Source organism: Humulus lupulus, chromosome 4 (assembly GCF_963169125.1).
Source record: "Humulus lupulus chromosome 4, drHumLupu1.1, whole genome shotgun sequence".
Lineage (NCBI taxonomy): Eukaryota > Viridiplantae > Streptophyta > Magnoliopsida > Rosales > Cannabaceae > Humulus > Humulus lupulus.
In genome coordinates, this window is record NC_084796.1 from 167950452 (window position 1) to 167964731 (window position 14280).

Here is a 14280-nt window from a genome sequence, read left to right on the forward strand (position 1 = left end):
CAAGAGGCCTTACTAGCCGCTGAGGACACTGACGAGGAAGAGGCCGAGGTTCCTCTTATGCAAAAAAGACGGGCTCCTGAAGCTGACCAGGGACCCGAACCAAGCCGAGTTGCGTCAGGGGCAGAAGCCGGCCCCTCCGACCAAGGTAAACCATACCTCTTTAGGGAGTTGGATAGGGCTGTTGCCAACTTTAGGTTAATTTGTTATAACTCAAACCAGCTCGTTAGCCATCACCCTACCAACCCAGATCTAAATGTAACCCTTCTCCAATGCGTAGATCGCCAAGTGGTATGTTATGACCATAGCTACCCTAGAGGCACTGTTGTAGTTGATAACACCCTAAACTTTAGATCCGCCATTTTTGACGAATACAGGATGAACCGTAGGACTTGGCCTTCTTTGCTCCAAGGTGCATTTGCCTTGGGGTTCAGACAATACGTAGAGGAATCTAGCCCTGAGGAAGGACCTGAACCCCTTAGGATCCAAGAAATATTAACTTTAGATTCCCCTTCTCCTCCATTAACTATAGGGTCGGAGGTCGTGCCTATCCCGGTCAAAACACCCGAGCTGGTGATAATTGTGATGCCCTACTACCTTAGAGCCGTTACTAAGTGAGTTTAAAATGTGCAAATAACTCGCTAATCGAGGTTTTAGGACAAAAGTGCAATTAAATCATAATCAGAGTCATAAACTTGAGAAGAAACCTTCTATTGAAAAGTTATAAAACATTTAACATTTGGGATGCCAAAAACATTGCTTAAAAAATATTTACAACTCAAAATATAATTAAAGCTGACTAAACGAAAAAATTCAGGTTTTGTACAAAACATCTCCCAAAAACACCTCTGGCCGTGGCAGCCAAACAGACCGGACATGTACGCCCCGCTCGTCTCGCTCGCCATACTCAAGGTTGATCGACCCTCCCTTTGCCTTTACCTGCACCATAGAGCACCCGTGAGCCAAAGCCCAGCAAGAAAACTCTCACAAACAGATGATAAACGCATATCAAACACTTATAATAAAATCAAGCCAACACCAGGTCATACAAGTACGGCCATGCCGTCCGAGGCGCTTTACCAGGCCCTGGGTTCGCGGTCCAAACCGTAAGGATATCCCAGGAATCCCTTGGGGTCTCACCCTGGCAACTTGCACTTCGCGTGCTAAACGCTGCTCCCAGCCCTTTGCCGTTCTCGGCCTTTGCCGTTCCTGACCTTCGCCGTTCCCGGCCATCGCCGTTCCATCATTAATACATACACATTATATACTAAACATATATTAAAACACACATAAATCCAGTCAAAGGGCCATGCCCCGCAACACAATCATATAGGGCCGAGCCCTGCAAAACAATCACATAGGGCCGAGCCCTGCAACACAAGCTCTATGGTAATAGTAGTTTTCTTACCTGTGTCCTGAGTTTTCTAAGCACAGATATCCCAAGCACAGTTCCCTAGTCCGAGCCTCGCCGAAGCCCTAATCACAACACATTAACAATATTCATCCATCAAGTTCTAATCCATTATATGGCTTTGAGTCATAATTCTAGTCTCCAGAATCTTGAATTCTATCAATCCGGGTGATAAAATCAATCCCAAGCCCTAACAATTAGGTTCCCAAGTCAAATCCCACTAAAATCCCTACACCTTGAATTAGGGCCACGACCCACCCCACAAGCGCTGCGGCTAGCCTCAAAACAGAGGCTAGACACCTCATTGGAAGCACACACAGGCCGCGACATGCTTGGCCAAGCGTCGCGGCGCGCCTCGAACTCCATGGCTTCCCAAGGCCTTCCGTGCAAACGGGCCGTGGCATGCCCCTCCTAGGGCCGCGACCCTCACCTCTAAACCCAGAAAAACACCACTTTCCTTGCATTTCCTTCGATCCAAACCCCACATATCTCAACCAAAATCACCCCCAACCTCAGAATTAAACCCAGAATTCTTACTCGTGCAACCTAAACATACCAACAAACTCAAGAGCCGATTCCCACACCCATCAAGCAATCAAAACCAGTCCTAGAATCTAAACCATGCATGTCTAAGTCCTAACACCCAATATCAAGAGAATTCAGCTGCAATCAACATAACTCAACATATTAGAAAGCTTACCTTATACAGAATTGAATCCCCAACTTAGTTGCCTAAGCTCCAAGCCTTAGATTTCTGGTTAGAGTCTCCCAAACTCAGCTCAAATTCCTTAGTTCTTGACTGGTTTTCCTCCAAAATACCACTATGCCTTCAAATGTGGAAGAGAAAACAGAGTGAGGGAAGAGAGAGTGGGTCAGTTTAGAGAGTTCTAAATGATTCCCAGTTTTGTTTTATTCAACTTAAGTCTATAAGGTTATCTCAAAGCTCAGGGTACCAAAAATGTCCCCCGAGGGAAAAACGGTAAATTTCCCCCATATTCTCTCCTAGACATTCTAACCTCAAATATATCTCCAAATATTTATTTCCATAACCCGGTAACCCCATAAACATTTGATACCCGTAACACCACTCGACCCACCCCGGGTCGGATTCTCAACCCCGTTGTGACTTTTGACTAACGACTCACTAGGACTGTCTCGGATCGTGATACGCAGATATATCACATGGATGCCCTCAACGGGCTTAAATCATAGACATACCCTTGATATCCAAACGGGGCCCACATGCATATTTAATTCAACTAAACATGCATCTCTATCACATATTCACATATTATAACAATAATTCTCTTATTGCCCTCCAGGCACACTAATGAAGGCCCTAAGCCTTATTAGCAAATTTGGGTTGTTACAACTATCCCCTCCTTACAGAAATTTCGTCCTCGAAATTACCTGAATAACTCGGGATGCTGCTCCCGCATCTCAGATTCCAATTCCCATTTCGCCTCCTCAACCTTGCTGTTCCTCCACAGCACTTTCACCAAGGCGATGGTCTTGCTTCGCAAGACTTTGTCCTTCCGGTCGAGAATCTGAACTGGTTTCTCCTCATAAGATAAATCTTGATCCAGCTCCAAATTTTTATTACTTAGAACGTGCGTCGAGTCTGACACATACTTCTGGAGCATGGACAAGTGAAGCACATTATGGATCCCTAATAAGGCTGGAGGCATTGCCAATCTGTAAGCTACCTCTCCAACCCATTCCAGAATCTCAAAGGGGCCAACAAACCTAGGGCTCAGCTTGTCCCGAACACAAAACCGTCTCACTCCCTTCAAGGGCGAAACCCTAAGAAACACATGGTCACCAACCTGGAACTCCATACTCCTGCGTTTCAGGTCTGAATAACTCTTCTGATGACTCTGGGAGGTGACCATTCGAGCTCTAATCTTCTCAACTGCCTCATTTGTCCTCTGAACCATCTCAGGACCTAAATATCTCCTCTCATCTGTCTCATCCCAATGAATAGGTGATATGCACTTTCTCCCACAAAGCATCTCATATGGAGCCACTCCGATAGTCTCCTGATAGCTGTTGTTGTACGAGAACTCAATCAAAGGTAGATACCTACTCCAAGATCCCCCAAAATCAAGCACAAAGGCTCGTAGCATGTCTTCTAGTATTTGAATCGTCCTCTCAGTCTGTCCATCTGTCTGAGGATGATAAGCGGTACTAAACCGTAACTGTGTGCCCATAGCCTTCTACAGACTTTCCCAGATCTTGGAAGTGAAGGTGGGGTCCCTATCAGATACTATCGACCTTGGTGTCCCATGCAGTCGAACAATCTCCTTCACATATAGCTCAGCATACTGCTCCACAGTATAAGTCGTCCTGACTGGTAAAAAGTGGGCGGACTTGGTATACCTATCCACAATCACCCACACCGAATCATGCTGTCCTACAGTCTTTGGCAACCCAACTATGAAGTCCATGGAGACATCTTCCCATTTCCACTTCGGAATCCTTAGAGGCTGCAGCAACCCTACTGGCCTTTGATGTTCAGCCTTGACCTGCTGACAAGTTAAGCACTTGGCCACATAATCCACCACATCCCTCTTCATGCCCGACCACCAGTAAAAAGCTCTCAGATCCTGGTACATCTTCGTCGTACCCGGATGTAAGGAATAAGGAGTGGTATGCAGTTCATCCAGAATCTCTCGCCGGATATCTGCATCCATCGGAACACAGATCCGACCCTTGTACTTCAGTAACCCCATCTTCGAAATAGAAAAGTCCTTAGCCGCTCCGGCCAAAATGTTCTCCCTATAACCCCTCAACTGGGAATCATTCCCCTATGCCTCCTTGATCCTCTCAAGGAGCGTAGACTGAAGAGTGATGTTGGCTAACCGACCAACCACTAGCTCTATACCCGCTCTAGTCATCTCCTCTACTAGCTTATCGGATATCTGTCTCGAACTGAACAGTTGTCCTGGGCCCTTCCAGCTCAAGGCATCAGCAACTATGTTGGCCTTTCCAGGATGGTATAGGATATCACAATCGTAACCCTTAACCAACTCCAACCACTGTCTCTGGCGTATATTCAGATCCTTCTGAGTGAAGAAATACTTCAAACTCTTATGGTCAGTGTATATTTTGCACTTCTCACCATATAAATAATGTCTCCAAATCTTAAGTGCGAACACCACCGCTGCTAATTCTAGATCATGTGTGGGATATCTCTGCTCATACTCCTTTAACTGTCTCGATGCATAGGCTATGACCTTCCCAACTTGCATCAACACACACCCCAAACCTTTTCTGGAGGCATCACAATAAACCACGAACTTCTCATTGTCTGTCGGCAAACTCAACACTGGTGCGGTGATCAATCGCCGCTTCAATTCTTTAAAACTGTTCTCACATTGGTCTATCCAAACATACTTTTTCTTCTTCTTCATCAATTCTTTCAACGGCGTAGCTATTATGGAGAATCCTCAACAAACCGCCGGTAATACCCTGCCAATCCTAGAAAGCTCCTCACTTCAAGAACATTGCTCGGTCTAGGCCAGTCCCTGACTACTTCAATCTTATTTGGGTAAACTAGAATCCCCTCCTTACTGACGATATGGCCCAGAAATGTAACTTGTGGTAACCAGAACTCACACTTGCTGAACTTAGCGTATAACTTATGCTCTCTTAACCGCTGCAATACCAAACTCGTGCTTTGTCTTTGACTGTGACACCAGAATATCATCTATGAACACAATCATGAACTTGTCTAAATAATCCTTGAAAACCCTATTCATCATGTCCATAAAAGTTTCTGGGGCATTGGTTAATCCAAAGAACATAACCAGGAATTCATAGTGTCCATACCTTGTGCGGAAAGCGGTCTTTGGTATGTCCTCCTCTTTGATCCTTAACTGATGGTAACCTGACTGGAGATTTATCTTAGAAAACACTGTCTTTCCCTGCAACTGGTCAAACAAATCATCAATCCTAGGCAATGGGTACTTATTCTTGATGGTCAACTTGTTTAGCTCCCTATAGTCAATACACATCCTAAGAGATCAATCCTTTTTCATAACAAACAACACTGGAGCACCCCATGGCGAGAAACTCGGTTTGATGAACCCCAAATCCAGTAACTCATGCAACTGAATCTTCAACTCCTTTAGCTTAGCCGGAGCCATTCTGTAAGGTGTCCTAGATACTGGCTCCGCTCCTGGTACCGACTCTATAAAAAAATCAATTTCCCGCTGCGGTGGCAGCCCTGGCAGATCTGCTGGAAATAAATCTGGGAACTCGCATAACAATCTAGTCTCCCCCGGTCCAACCCACACAACCTTAGAGGTGTCCACAACACTCGTTAGGAATCCTATGCAACCTCCCTGCATTAGGTCCCTAGCCTTCAATGCTGAAATCATAGGTGCCCGCGGTCCACCAGCTGTTCCCACAAATGCAAAGGGTACCTCCCCTTCTGGTTCGCAAGTCACCATCATGCGCTTACAATCAATTATTGCCCCATACTTTGATAACCAATCCATCCCTAGGATCATATCGAAGTCATCCATCACAAGCTCAATCAAATCAGCAAACAATTCCCTACCATCTACCTATACTGGTAAAACTCTAATCCACCTCTTAGAGACTACCAGTTCCCCAGTCGACAATAAGGTTTGAAAACCCCTAGCATATAGAACACTAGGTCTACACAGCTAATCTATCACTCTAGCAGACACAAGCGATTGGGTAACCCTTGAATCAAACAACACAGTATAAGAAGAACCAGCACTAGAGATCTGACCTGTCACAACTGAGGGGCTAGCCTCTGCCTCAGTCTGAGTCAAGGTGAACACCCTGATAGGAGCGAGACTGTCGCCCTGCTTCGGCTCCTCCTTCCTGGATTGTGCGCAGTCCTTCTTCAGATGATTGGCACTCCCACAGACAAAGCAGGCCCTAATCCTGCACTCACCCTGATGTCGTCGTCTGCACCGAGGACACACTAAGAAACTCCTCCAGTTGTCACTTCCACCCTGACGGCCACGAAGACCACCTCGTGCCCTCCTATTAGAACTGGGAGGAATAAAGGAATCTGGGGCCTTTCTCTTCTGCTCACCGGAGCCACCACCCCGGCTGGATCCAATAAAAGGAGGCACTGCCCTCCTGGCATCGCGCCTAACGATGCTCTCCCTCCAAATCTGGTCCTCGGCCCCCTCAGCTATAAGGGCCCTGTCTACCACCTGAGCGTAGGTAGTAGTCTCTGGATCCAAAGTGATCTTCACATCATGGGCAATCATAACATTCAATCCCCGTATGAACCTGTCCCTTCTTGCTGCATCTGTTGGCACTAGATCTAGCGCAAACTTCGCCAAACAGTCAAACTTCAGATCATACTCCGTCACGATCATCCGGTTCTGAGTCAGGTTGATAAACTCATCAACCTTCGTAGCTCGGACTGCCACACTGTAGTATTTCTCATTAAAGATACTTCTAAATTCTTCCCAGGTCATAACTGCCACATTCCTCCTCTGAACCACTACATCCCACCAGATGCGGGCATCCTCTCTGAACATGTAGCTTGCATAAGCTACCCTCTCATTCCCTTCAACCCTCATAAAATCAAGAATGGAGGAGATCATATTCATCCACTGCTCTACCCGCAGTGGGTCTGGTCCACCCTCAAAGATGGGAGGATGCTTTTTTCTGAACTGCTCATATAAGGGCTCCCACTTATTCTCCACAATAGGTTGAACTGGCGCTGGTGCCATAACCTGCTGAATCGGCAACCCTGTAACCTGTGGAGGGGCTTGCTGCCTTAGCTGGAGAAGTACTTCCTCTGTTCGTTGCAGCCTTGCTTCCATTTCGACAAACATCTGCTGCCAATTCTGTGGGGCAGGTGGAGGGTCTTGACCTTGGTTATCATCCTCGACCCGACTGCCGCTGAGTCTAGAAGATTGATGAGGCATCTCAACAAATATGCGTGCAACCAATGACGCCGCTCATCAGGCATGATAACAACATCCAAAACCACCTCCCAATCACATTAGTAAACCATAGGCGACAATCCACATAACACTCAAATAACATATAACACACAACGGGCCATGCCCTGACATCATGCATACATTAAATCATTCATCATGCTCTATATCAAATAAGCAAGCACACAGGGCATTTAAGCACATATTTCAACATAATGGTCAATCATACCAACCAACCCTGAGTCGAGCATGCAACTGACAGCGAGCATACATGTTCGGTCATTCTCCAGAAACCATAAACCTTGGCTCGCTTTGATACCAAGTTGTAACGCCCTACTACCTTAGAGCCGTTACTAAGTGAGTTTAAAATGTGCAAGTAACTCGCTAATCAAGGTTTTAGGAAAAAAGTGCAATTAAATCATAATCAAAGTCATAAACTTGAGAATAAACCTTTTATTGAAAAGTTATAAAACATTTAACATTTGGGATGCCAAAAACATTGCTTAAAAAATATTTACAACTCAAAATATAATTAAAGCTGACTAAACGACAAAGTTCAGGTTTTGTACAAAACATCTCCCAAAAACACCTCTGGCCGTGGCAGCCAAACAGACCGGACATGTACGCGCCGCTCGTCTCGCTCGCCATACTCAAGGTTGATCGACCCTCCCTTTGCCTTTACCTGCACCATAGAGCACCCGTGAGCCGAAGCCCAGCAAGAAAACTCTCACAAACAGATGATAAACGCATATCAAACACTTATAATAAAATCAAGCCAACACCAGGTCATACAAGTACGGCCATGCTGTCCAAGGCGCTTTACCAGGCCCTGGGTTCGCGGTCCAAACCGTAAGGATATCCCAGGTATCCCTTGGGGTCTCACCTTGGAAACTCGCACTTCGCGTGCTAAACGCTGCTCCCGACCCCTTGCCGTTCTCAGCCTTCGCCGTTCCCGGCCTTCGTTGTTCCCGACCTTCGCCATTCCCAGCCATCTCTGTTCCCGGCCATCGCCGTTCCCGACCATCGTCGTTCCATCATTAATAGATACAAATTATATACTAAACAAATATTAAATCACACATAAATCGAGTCAAAGGGCCATGCCCCGCAACACAATCATATAGGGCCAAGGCCTGCAACACAATCACATAGGGCCGAGCCCTGCAACACAAGCTCTATGGGAATAGTAGTTTTCTTACCTGTGTCCCGAGCTTTCTAAGCACTGATATCCCGAGCACAGTTCCCTAGTCTGAGCCTCGCCAAAGCCTTAATCACAACGCATTAACAATATTCATCCATCAAGTTCTAATCCATTTAATGGCTTTGAGTCATAATTCTAGTCCCCAGAATCTTGAATTCTATCAATCCAGGTGATAAAATCCATCTCGAGCCCTAACAATTAGGTTCCCAAGTTAAATCCCATTAAAATCCCTGCACCTTGAACTAGGGCCGCGCCCACTCCACAAGAGCCGCGGCTAGCCTCAAAACAGAGGCTAGACACCTCCTTGGAAGCACACACGGGCCGCGACATGCTTGGCCAAGCGCCACGGCGCTCCTCGAACTCCATGGCCTCCCAAGGCCTCGCGTGCACAAGGGCCGCGGCATGCCCCTCCTAGGGCCGCGGCCCTCGCGTCCAAACCCAGGAAAACACCACTTTCCTTGCATTTCCTTCGAACCAAACCCCACATATCTCAACCAAATTCACCCCCAACCTCAGAATTAAACCCAAAATTCTTACTCATGCAACCTAAACATACCAACAAACTCAGGAGCCAATTCCCACACCCATCAAGCAATCAAAACCAGTCTTAGAATCCAAACCATGCATGTCTAAGTCCTAACACCCAATATCAACAGAATTCAGCTGCAATCAACATAACTCAACATAGTAAAAAGCTTACCTTATATAGAATTGAATCCCCAACTCAGTTCCCTAAGCTCCAAGCCTTAGATTTCTGGTTAGAGTCTCCCAAACTCAGCTCCAATTCCTTAGTTCTTGACTAGTTTTCCTCCAAAATACAACTATGCCTTCAAGTGTGGAAGAGAAAACAGAGTGAGGGAAGAGAGAGTGGGTCAGTTTAGAGAGTTCTAAATGATTCCCGGTTTTGTTTTATTCAACTTAAGTCTATAAGGTTATCTCAAAGCTCAGGGTACCAAAAATGTCCCCCGAGGGAAAAACGGTAAATTTCCCCCATATTCTCTCCTAGACATTCTAACCTCAAATATATCTCCAAATATTTATTTCCATAACCCGGTAACCCCATAAACATCTGATACCCGTAACACCCCTCGACCCGCCCCGGGTTGAATTCTCAACCCTGTTATGACTTTTGACTAACGGCTCACTAGGACTGTCTCGGATCGTGCTACACAGATATATCACATTTATGCCCTCAACGGGCTTAAATCACAGACATACCCCTGATATCCAAACAGAGCCCACATGCATATTTAATTCAACTAAACATGCATCTCTATCACATATTCACATATTATAACAATAATTCTCTTATTGCCCTCCAGGCACACTAATCAAGGCCCTAAGACTTATTAGCAAATTCGGGTCATTACAATAATAGACTCCTCCCCTAGCCCGGAGGGTAGGATCTTTGTTTCCTCCTCTTTCTTTATATATGTTTTTGAAAACTTTTGTGAACTGACTCTCTTTGTTCTTTTTAGGCGAAGAGATGGAACAAACAAGAGCTCCCGACCAAAGGACTGCTTTTCAGGCTAAAAAGCCTGGAGCGGGCCCCATTGTGAAGAGGCCTAGGGTGGCGAATAAGACCATCCCTAAAACTGGGGATACTGCAAAATCCTCTTCTAAGGGTAAAGACACAAGCACCTCTCGGGAGCCAATTCCGGTGGCTAATGTCGTTACTAAGCAACTTCCTCTTCCCCCTTCTCGACATATGCCCCCACCTCCCCAAGTTATTCAAGCTGAGGCCTTCATCGTTCGAATACCGGTGGAAACACAGGACCTGGAAAAGATCCACGAGGCCTTTCGAGGTATAGTATATGATGTTAGAGAATATATATTATAATTGCTCAATGGAAATATGGAAAAACCAAAATACAACTCTATGCAAAGATACAATGGACAAGATAATTGATTAAATAAATATTACAACTCAATTGCTCAAAATACAAGTAAATCAAAAGATGTAGAAGAAGAAGATTACAAACTCAATACTATATCAATACAAGTAAATAAGAAGAACAAAAGAATGAAAACACAAACAAACTCTCACACTAAACCAAAGTGTAGAGTAGTGGGGATCACCAACTTGAACAAGGTTCAAGACCTTTGTCCAAAAGCTTATTTCCCCCTATTCTCTAAACACTAACGGATCTCTCAAGGAAATAGCTCTCTGGAATTATCAAGCCTTTTGGTGTATTTTTCAGCCAAGTGCTTTGTGGATGAAAAATGGTGTGTCATACAAGTGAGCATTAGGCTCCTATTTATAGAGTTTGAGATACCCCTTTGAATTTCAAATTCCACCAACCCCCATGGCTGTTACCAATGTTTAATTGGATGCTTATGGAATTAAAATGGAGATTTGGGAGTTATTTGGGATGTTAGAACCGTTAAATTTGGAAAAAACTGAAAATTCACATAGGCTGTCAGCCTCACTAGCCGCGGCCACGAATTTTCAGTGGCCGCGGCCACTAGCTTCTGTCCCCCAGGCTGCGGCCACAGGCCATTTAAGCACAAAAAAGTCATTTTTCCAAAACGTTCCAAAACGTCCCAAATCCTTTCCCACATGATTTTGTAACCTCCAAACACCTATTGAGAGTTAAAAACATGTCTCCAACAGTCATATATCATCATGACTTTATGAAATCCAATCTCAAATGTGTAACATATAATATACACATTATTGGGTAATATTTGGGAGTTACAAATTTGTAACTGATTTTGTAACTCCAAAATATGTCACATTTGGGCACACACATTAGTCCAATTTTGTGACTCTCAATAGTATGTTACAAGGTGTGACAAATCACATTTGTGTGACAAATCACATTTTGTCACATTATTTAATCTAATATTATATTATATGAAATAATATAACATATGAGACAGCGACTCATATGGTGGGCCACGCATACAAAGCTAGTGTGAGGGACTTGAGGGCCATAGAGGAGTGCAACCCGGATGATGTTCTCGAATCTTCCATGGGGATGAACCTCATCATGAGTCCCTCCATAACTAATTTTTTTCCTTTTTGTTCAATATGTTCTTCCTCTTTTTTTTTAATTTTTTTTTTTATATCTTTGAGCTTGTCTTGTTATTCTGTAGTCTGTCTTGGCCCAATAATGGAGCATAGCTCGTGCTAAGGCCAGAAATGAAGAAGTCCGAGCTGAGTTGGCTGTTGCCAAGGCTTCCCTAAAGACTGCTCAAGAAAATGAGCAGGCTGCCGAAGCTGCTTTAACAGTTGCTCAGAAGAATGAGCATGCTGCTAAAGCTGCTCTTACCTCTTCCCAAGAAAACGAGTAGGCCGCAAAGACCGCATTATTCTCCTCCCAAATTTTAGGCCACAGAAGCAAACCACCGAGCTGAATAGCTTCAGGTCGAGATTGATGAGATCAAAGTGAAACTACTTGCGGTCGAAGCTAAAGCCAAGGAGGAAGCGGCAGTGTCATCATTCACCATGGAGGAGATGCTGCACCATTGCTGGGCCTTCAACCAGGATGGGAACTTCTCCTTCATGGAACCTGGGCTGTGGGATCCATACCTTGCTAAATTCAAGGCTCGACTTTTACAAGAACCCTCAGAGACGGGTGAGGCTTCTAGTGCAGTGGAGGGAGATGGTGAGGAAGTTACCTCAGTGGGGCGAGCTGATGGAGACAAATGATCTCCTTTACAATTTTCTTTGTATTTGTCTAACAATCTTTTGATATTAAACAATTGCCTCCGGGATTAGTTCGAGGTTTTTTCTCCTCGATGTGACAATATATTTGTTCTCTTATTTTAATATATATCTAATTTTTGATCCATTCATCTTTCCTTTATTAACTTCTCATGCTTATGAATCCTTTGACTCTTGTACATTCGAGATTTTAGGAATTGACTTTTAGATCAAGATAGATGTTATCGAAATTGGTTATGTACAAGTTTTTGTTCGCTTATTTGCGTCACACCTGTTAAGAATCATGCCTTAAACCTGGTTATATCCAGGGTTTTTTTTTTTTTTAAAAAGATTTAAACTTAGTTCATACTATGTTTATTGAAAACTCAGGCTTTTAAAAAACCATTGAATGATCAATTTTTACAAATTTCTAAGTTTTAAGACTTGGTTACGTCTAGGATTTTAAATTATTTAAACTTAGTTTGGGCTAGTTTTATTGAAAACTCGAGCTTTAAAAAGGCCGTTGAATAATCAATTTTTCTAAGCTTCTAAGTTTCGGACCTGGTTACGTTTAGGGTTTTAAATGCGCGCTAGGTTTATTAAAAAATCGAGCTTTAAAGGTCGTTGAATAATCAATTTTTCCAAGATTTTAAGTTTTTTAATCATATCTGAGCAGGCTTAATTTTGCCAACCTCGGTTATGTGCCCCCAACTAACCAGAATGTATAAACTTTCTTGCTTGCTTCTACAAATATGAGAACACGAGCTTGCAATAACAACACTGATAAATAGTTATTTAACAATTCATCTAGTATTTAATCAAAACTGCTTTTATAAATAAGCCTTACATTGATGGTGGTACTATTGATAATACATTTTCAAATGTAGAGCATTCCAGATCCGTGGGACTACTTCCCCATTTAGTCGAGCTATCTTGAAAGCTCCCTCACGCAAGACTTATACAACCTGGTATGGTCCCTACCAGTTTGGGCCCAATACACCATCTTTGGGGTATTTATTTGCCCAAAAGACCCTTCGGAGAACTAGGTCGCCCAATCCAAGTTTGCGCCTCTTAACTTTAGAATTAAAATAATGAGTGTTTTTTTGTTGATAATGGATGAGCTGCAACTGCGACTCCTCTCATTTTTCTTCAATCAGATCGAGAGATGCGTTAAGTAGTTCATCATTCTGTTCTTGATTAAATGTACTTTACCTGTGAGTAGCTACCATGGCTTCGATTGGAAGCACGACCTTGCTTCTGAAAGTTAAGGAAAAAGGAGTATGCCCCGTGGAGGTCCTGTGAGAAGTTCGGTAGGCCCAAAGTACTTGCGAGAGCTGTTTAGGCCATAGTCCTTTGGCTTCGTCTAACCTCTTCTTCAGGCTTGCCTTAAGGGTTTATTTACAGCCTCAACTTGCCCGTTGGCTTGCAGAGATGCTACTGACGAGAAACTCTTCGTGACACCATATTTTTCACAGAAGTCAGTGAAGAGATCGCTGTCGAATTGTGTCCCGTTGTCTGACAATCTTTTTAGGAAGCCCAAACTGACATATAATATTCTTCACCACGAAGTCCAAGACTCTTTTCGAAGTGATGGTTGCCAGAGGCTTGGCTTCTACCCACTTCATGAAGTGGTCGATCGCCACCACTGCGTAATGAACTCCCCCTTTCCCATAGGTAGGGAACCTATTAGGTCGATTCCCCATATTGCAAATGTCCATGGGGATGAAATCATTGTTAGCTCGATCGAAGCAGCTCAGGCAATCATGGCGAAACGCTGGCATTTGTCGCACTTCTGAACATACGAGATCGTCTTTCGTTAAAGTGGGCCAAAAATAGCCATGCCTCAGTATCTTCAGTGCCAGGTTTTTCCCCCCAGCATGATCTCCACAAAAGCCTTTGTGTATTTATTGTAAAATGGTTTTGACTTCCTCGGGAAGAACACATCGTAGGAGAGGCAACGAATGACCACGCCGATATAAGGTTCCATCTACTATTACGTACCGTGGAGCTTGATAAAGTATTTTTCTTGCGTCTTTTCTGTCGTCGGGTAACTTTCCAGTTGCAAGGTATTCCATTATGGGAG